This window comes from Scomber scombrus, chromosome 8, assembly GCF_963691925.1.
Source record: "Scomber scombrus chromosome 8, fScoSco1.1, whole genome shotgun sequence".
NCBI classification, from domain to species: Eukaryota; Metazoa; Chordata; class Actinopteri; order Scombriformes; family Scombridae; genus Scomber; species Scomber scombrus.
In genome coordinates this window covers 7552680-7560892 of record NC_084977.1, presented here as the reverse complement: position 1 = coordinate 7560892, position 8213 = coordinate 7552680, and positions in this window count along the sequence as shown.

The following is an 8213-nucleotide window of genomic DNA, read 5'->3' as shown; positions in this document are numbered from 1 at the left end:
GTAGAATTTAAGTGCTGAGGTAATCCCCAAATGACATTCAAATCCCACAGTGTCTCACAAATTGTGTTCTGATGGTGCAGAACTATGTGAATCATGTCACAAAGTCCACAAAGGTTTTTGAAAACTGGCAGAAAAATAGCATTAAACCCCCAAATACTGAACGTGGTATGTGAAATAGTCTCCTCTCATTAATTCTCTGTTGTCTCATTGCTTTGCACTCTGAGGGCAAACTTACAGCTCCTTTAAGAGACTTGCACGGCTGTTCAGTACAGAGCTGCAGGCAATGGATGGGCTCGATAGACTTTTTATACAGTTTAACAGACAGTGTGACCCCTCTGACATCGACCCTTTATGCAGTGCCGGTGCTGTAGCTGGCTGCTGTCATCCTCTGCTGGTTAAAAAGAGAAATGCAGACAGTGTAGTGTTACTGTCAACAGTTCTTACTCCACAGATAGAAGAGGGAGGGGAGCAGAGCAGCTGGATAAGTCCATACATACATTATCCACATGAATCAACTGCTTGGTTAAGTGGTCTTAACTGACCCATATGAGGTGATTAAGAACATCTACATCTTTTTTTTCTTTTTTTTAAACTTATACATTAGGCTTGAACTTTTATATACGAGGAAGTAATTTGCCTTTTTTTCGGTGCCATTACCTTAACTTTTAGTATAATCAGGCCCACATATTTTAAATGAGTTGAAATGTTGTGCATATTAATTCTCTTCAGAGCTAAATGGAAAACTGGTATGATTCAGCCAAGTCATTATGATAGATGATGGCATGCTTTCTGTCCGACACATTTATTCACACGACTATTCTTACTTTAGCAAATGGATGGATTTTAAATATGTTTTCCTATGAGTGCGTTAAGCACAGTAAGCACTGTAAAACTATAATAGTACAGTATAATTCAGGCATTTTTGTGTTGATTGTGTGTCTTTGCATGCCAGTATATTTATATGAATGCCAAAGGGAAAATAAACATATGTCACCACATGTTAAGTTGTGTGACATGAAAAAACATTAAAATATTTGCAGATTAAAAATTAATTAATTTTAGAGTATTATTGGTCATTATAATGAAGAAGGGGGTCAAAGGACAGTGACACTTCCATAATAGCTGTAACAGCCACTTGGTCCCATCCATGTGCCTTGGTGCTGCTTTTTATTCTTAATCATCTTTTTAAAAAGATACTACAGTATAAGCACATAGTGTTTTATAATAGTTTTGTCTCAGTTTTTACAACAGACTGACAATATGCTAAATTCTTACCTTTTAAAGATAAATGTATTGTTTACATGTCAAGCTCAAAATCACATGGACAGTCATCAGAATAAACACATCATTGTTAATTACTCCACCAGTACTGTCATCTAGTATATGTCTTTCTGGTGCATTCCAGCATTACTCTATTCATTAATGTGTAATGTTGATACAGAACACAATTACAATCATCATTTTGTCTTGTGTACTGTAACGTCAGACTCTAGTTTTGCATTAACTGCACATTTATCTTGCATAAATGACAATTGCAAACATCGACGTGATGAGAATTAATAAATATTACTGTTGACAGCAATTATGGATAATCACCATGTTAATCTGAAATGCAATAATGATTAAAATTCAGTGACAAATACAAACAATGTTGTGATTATCTGATAAACTGTGTGATTAATTACCTATTCTGATATCTGAGATTTGTTCTTTTTTCGGTGCTATGTGAGATTTGAATCCAAAGTCTGTAAAGTGTAATATAAGTGTAATATTTTGTGTTGCGTGTGTCGAATTTAAACTGAAAACCGAGCCAAATCTATTTTTTAAAAATGCTAGAAATGACATGAAAGTGTGAAAGCTAAGAGACCTAAATTAAATCATTTAACCAGCGGGAGACATTTGCTGGCATGCAGCAGTAAAATCTATTCATTCTATTTCACAATTTTTCTGCTGACCTTTTAAAGGTCATCTTTATGAACTGTCAGTGCACTAAGATTACAGATCTGCATGGTGCATGTTTTAATGATTAATTGATGGTGACACAGTGTGCATTAATTGCCAATGGAGTGGAACTGTATTGTGTTGATAAGATTAAAGGTCACACAGATAATCTCAGAACATGATAAAATGTGTAAAAATACTGGGGGTAAAAAGACACCCCAGTATCTCAAACAGAAAACTTCACAAAACCCCAATATGGTTGTGTTTGTTATTGAAGCATGAGTGAAGTGAAGTGAAGCTGGCTTGTCATTATCACTTATAGACTTTGGACTTGGAAACAATTTAGAAGAGAAACTAAGGCTGAATGATTTCCATCAAATGTTCAAACAACTGCTTTAATCTCCCCTCTGTAGTCTTGTTTTTGAGTAATGTCCTTTCTTGTTTTGGACTTCGCTTTTATGATGCTTGCCTTGATTTAGTATTTTTTTATATTTCACTCTCACTTTATTTCTTTGCTGTCAAATCTGTGCTTTCATCCTACACACATGAAAGTGCAAACACCATGAGGAATATGTGGTGTGATGAAAAATGAAATTAACTACTCAGAATATTGTGTAATATCTCCCTAAAATCAATATGGAGCTATAACCAACAAAAGAGTTTGATTCTTGTATTTTGATGCAAGTGGCTGAGACTCAATATATTTCAGGGCAAGATAAGGATGGTTAAATGCAAAAAACTGATACAACATACCCAATTTACATTTTACAATGTTACAGCTCTCTGTGCCATTGCAGAGGAGACAGCCTCTGTGGATTCACACTTGTATCTCTAGTAATAGTGAGAGTGCTTGCTCAGCAATCCAGAAATCAATCGAATCGCATCACTGAGCAGTGAGGTACACACATGGGCTACAGATATTTTGTATAGTGATAAAGTAGCTGCTATATATGTTTGAACATCGGGTACAGCGAGTGTCCTTTCGTCTCTACTGACTAAGCAGTTTTTCAGGCATTTCATAGATAGGACCCATAATGAAAAGAATCTTATATAACAGCTGCATACATACAAGTTTTTTTACTCTGAAGACTTTCCCAGTTCATCCACTGGGCCAGCATCACCACAACATTTACTCACATGGTGTATTCTTTCTTTCGCTCCTGTCTCCTAGGAAAGCAATACAACACACATGCAGCATTTAGAAAAATAGTACAAAGCATATACAACCAACCATATACACAAACGTGCTGCAAAGACAGAAATCATAGCCAAATATACAAATGTGCTTTCAACATTTCTGTAATTGCTTGTATTTTCAGTTTTTTGTATTTTCTCACTTTGCCGATTTTTATTGTAAATGGTGCTGCAATTTATTCAATATGTCACCAGCTATTTTTATTTTTTAATAATTCACAGCAAAAATAACTGAACTGCTACTTTTTTCTTTGGCTTGATGCGTAAATGTGTGTATAAAGGTCAGCAAGCAAGAGTTTTCATAGTTTCGTGATGCTTCAGCAGCATATACTGTAGCCCATCTTTGCTTCTCAAGCTATATACTATGATTGATGTCATTTGGTGCCATCAGTGACAGCTTAATTTGGTGCAGAGTATGGGCCTGCTGAATGGAAAAAGCAACTTAAATGGAGCTAAATCCTTGACAAACAGATGTGAGCCAGATGTTACTGCCACAGAGACCCCCAAGATGGATTTAACAGTCCACCAACTGTAGAGGCTGCATGATCTGGATGTGCATGTGTATAATCAAAGCAGAAACAGCACGTGCGGACTGTTGTTCCATCAAGCAAGATTAAGCCAGTGTTTTATCACGTCCACAGCATAAATGTATCCTAATATGTACTGCAGACTCATGTAGTGTCATACGGTGTCTCTCTCTGGAATCTCACAGGAGAGAAAAGGGATGGAATATGAAAATCCCCGATCAGTGTCAATGATGATTTGACAGCTATAACATGACACTCCATGTCATAACTGTCATGCCATGACTGACGCTGATAAAGGCTTTTCACGTTTCATTATCATTGAGCTTTTTGAACACTAACAGCAGACAGTTGGAGTCAGTGAAGCTTTATTTGGAATTAGGTATGCATAACAATTAAGAAAAAAGAAATGGACATAAAAGAAAAAGAAAATAGTGGCCAAGACATCAGTCATCAAATTTTAAAAAAATAAAATAAAATATAAATATACCAAAAATAAATAAATACATAAATAAAAATAAAATGTATTGTCCAGGTGAACTGTGCTTCCAAAGAAGGAAGGGCTGTGCTCAAATTAATCAAGATATAGCCATAATACACATAATATCCAAAAAATAATCAACCTAATAATAACTAATCTTGATTACATAAAAAGACATCAAAATTCGAAGGTCAAATGATCACATAATATTATAAACAGAAGTCATTATTCATGTGAGCATTATTTATTGCTTCAGATATTTGCATTTAAAGAACAGCCTGTACCTAAAATGCACTTAAATGTTACAATACAATACAACTGGTGTGCTCCATTAACGTATTAAATAGTGACGGGCCACACAGAAGGCATAAAGTCACATGGATAGATCACGTTCATATTTAAACTCTTCATCCTTTAGCCAAAGAGACAAGAGGCTAAAAATGTCATGGGTTTTATTTTGCGAGAGCTGTGAAGACTGCAAACCTACTGTATTAGTGCATGCAGTATCATGTAAAAAGCTTTATGTGGTTTTATGGTGACCTCAAAAGTGCTTTAATTTAGGATTTTTACATTGAATTAAAAGTTTTACTTTTGGAGAAATATGCTTTTTGTATTCTAAATATGAGTCTACAGCCAGAGGACAGTTAGCTTAGCTTATCTTATTTTAGCTTCATTTTTTTTTTTTTTTTTTTTTACAGAAATATGTACAAAAGCCGAAGACTTTAAATAAAGTTGTAGTGCTAGGGGAGTTTATGTACTGACTAAATTAACACACTCAGAATTCAGACATTAATAAAAATGTGTTTTGAACATTTGAAAGTGAAGTCTGCTGGATGGCAGGTACATTTACTTACAGCTAGTTATGCTAACCTAAGCTAAGGTTCTACTGGCTGTAGCTTCATATTTAGCGTACAGTATCGCTTTTCTCATCTAGCTAACTCTCAGCAACAAAACAGATAAGTGCATTTCCCACATTGAATAATCTACCAGCTATTTCATGACAGATTTATATCAATAATTCAAGTTTTGAAAAATTTTAAATTTGTAAATGCAACACTGTTTAAAAATGCTAAGGGCCCAAATGCGACAACCTGGTCATTGTGACTTTTTGCCTCTGTTATAAGCCTAATAACCTGATAAACTCAAGTCTGACATTTCTTAATTACAGCACTTACTTAAAATCATGACAAAAAGTGATCCTGCTCAAAGCATTCAAATGTTTATCAAGAACATTTGCAAGTTATCATCCAAGCGTATAGAAACGACAAACTTATCTAAAAAACAAATTTTAAAAAAGCATCATATATTCTGTCAAAACTGCTAAAAGCTCAAGCTATTCTGCTCATTTCCCAATATCCAGTCAATGAAGCACTAGACTAGAGTAACACTGTGTTGCTGTATATGCATAACATAGAAGCTAACCTTACTGGCTTAGTGGTCTAAAAGCAGGGCATATATACACGTTTCTTAAACTATGATCATACATACATACATACATACATACATACATACATACATACAGACATACTGGATTTTCAACATGGTAACCTGGAAACAGAGGCTGCCACAATTCACTTTAGCTTGAAATCTGTCCCCATGTAACCTACATTAACAGGAAAAAAAATATTTATGGGAAACTGGCCATTCTAAATTGAGACAAAAGTAGCAAAACTGAAAATTAAAGATTCAACTATTCAATGAAAGTTGTAAAACTGGTTTCTGAAAACAGTGATTGCAAGAGATTTCAGTGCATTCATAATGAGTTATCACACTCTGAAGGCATCACATTTAGCATGGCTATTCATCTGCTTTTAACAAGGAAGCAAAGTTCCATGTGCCTGGGTCCAGCCTCGCATATCTGGACCTCCAGCCCATTTGTACAAAGTAAGGGTTACAAAGATAAAAGCCGGTTTTGAGTAATAACAGTAAAAATGTCTTGCATAGCATTTGGCCTTGCTGTACTTCTGCACACCACCTACCGTAGACTCAAGGAGAAAATATAAATGCCAAATGCTAAAGTTATTTAATTTGGCAGAAACGAATGCGTCACTGGAGTTCTAAAACGAGAGAAATTAAACTGCCTTTTAAGGAAAAGTCGCATATCCTACATGTACAAACTCAAGGCAAACATGGCAACATTTTCCTGAAGCGACACACATGCAATGTAACCAATGAATCAAAAAAACACATCTATGATACAAGGACTAAGTGCTTGGCATTGTTTTTGATTGCGTTCCAGTTATCAAATCCTGAAGTGGTTGTCAGGAGGATGAATGACCTTCATCATGGAACTTACACGGCTCCTTTGATCACTGGTTCCCTATTGAGATACGTTGCCCAGTACACAAGGTTGAAGGTCCCAAACAGTACCGGAAACACTATCCTCGACATCTTGTCAATCTTGCTCACGCTGTTGTAAGTCTTTTTGGGGTCTGGGGCCTTGGTTTCAGAGGGCTTTAGCTGAACAGCCGTGCTATTTGAAATGGTAGAGATGGATGCGTCCTTCGTAAGGTTGGTTGTGTAATTCACCCCAGCTGAACAGGTGTTGTTTGGTTTTTTAGAAAGAGCCAGAGGGTCCTTTTTCTGTGGGGAAAAAAATAATTTGTCAATTGAGCACAGAGATAATACTGAATAGAAGAGGTCCTGCACACACATAATAAAATAATAATAATACAAGTAAACACTTAGACAGCATCTACAATAGAGAGAAAAGAAACAGCCACAATGTTGGCCAGACTGTGAACTATTGATCCACTGCTCCTCAGTGTCTTGCTTAATTCATCTCTTACTTTATTATTATGTGTGGCATTGACTTTTTTTCACTCCCCTTCTTTCCTTTTCGTCCCACACTACCACTCGTATACTAAAACAAAGTAACATGCAGGAGAAAAGAAGAACAAAGTAGAAAGGAGGGAGGGAAAGTAGAGTGTGCTACTGACACAGTATGAACCCACAGTATTATCGGAAGCCACATTAACATTAACTAGTAATTACTAGTAGTTACAATATATAAAACAGTCCTGACTGTGATAACTCAACTTTTGCAAGAATTCAGAGCAAGACTTGGTTAGACACAATAACAAACAGACTGGAACAAGCGTAAGGTGAAGAAAAACATTTTATTTATCTTAATGCTTCATTCCATAATGTTGTCAGACACTTAGAATAAAAATCTGAGCCAGTGAGTGGAAAAAACAAACACTTTCAGTAGACATACAGTACCAGTCAAAAGTTTGGACACACCTTCCTATTCCCTTGAATGAAAAAGTGGGTCCAAACTTTTGACTGGTACTGTATAATGACAGGGTGCTATTGCCCCGAAGGATTACATTGCAGCCTGCTTCACGGCTGCTGGCTGCATCAATACTGGACCAATTTCAAGAATTGTTGTCCGCATTAGTCACTTGGAAACAAAACGATGTGAAAATAGAGTCCAGTAAGGGTAGAAGTGGCAGCAAATATTGCAACATGTCAATATAACAGAAAAAGTCACCACCTTCATACTAAGGTTAAAAATACACTGAACCAGCTATTATCATTGGGACTATCCATTGATTGAATTTAATCTCTAACCTCCAATACAAACCGTTAAGCTTATGAGGACAATCTTTTTAGTCCCCACAATCACCAGGTCCTCACAATGTGATAACAACAAGAACACACAGACACATACCTTGGGTTGTTGGGCCTCCATTGCCTTTTTTCCATCCCAGGCCCAGCTCCTCTTTGTGAAGTAGTTAACTGTGGCGAATTCAATGAGGGCAGAGAAGACAAAGGCATAGCACACTGCAATGAACCAGTCCATGGCAGTAGCGTAAGCCACCTTAGGCAGTGAGTTTCGAGCGCTGATGCTGAGAGTGGTCATGGTCAGGACTGTGGTCACACCTGGTAGTGGAGAAAACTAGGTCAGTTTTATGAACCAGACAAACTATTCTTTTTATGCTTATATATTTGTGCGTTTCCAAAGGGTTATGATTATTCTACCGGCTTACATGTCTGCGGTTTCTGAACTCACCAAAGACTGTCCGCGCTGGCACAGACTCCCTGTTGAGCCAAAAGGAAACTTGGGACAG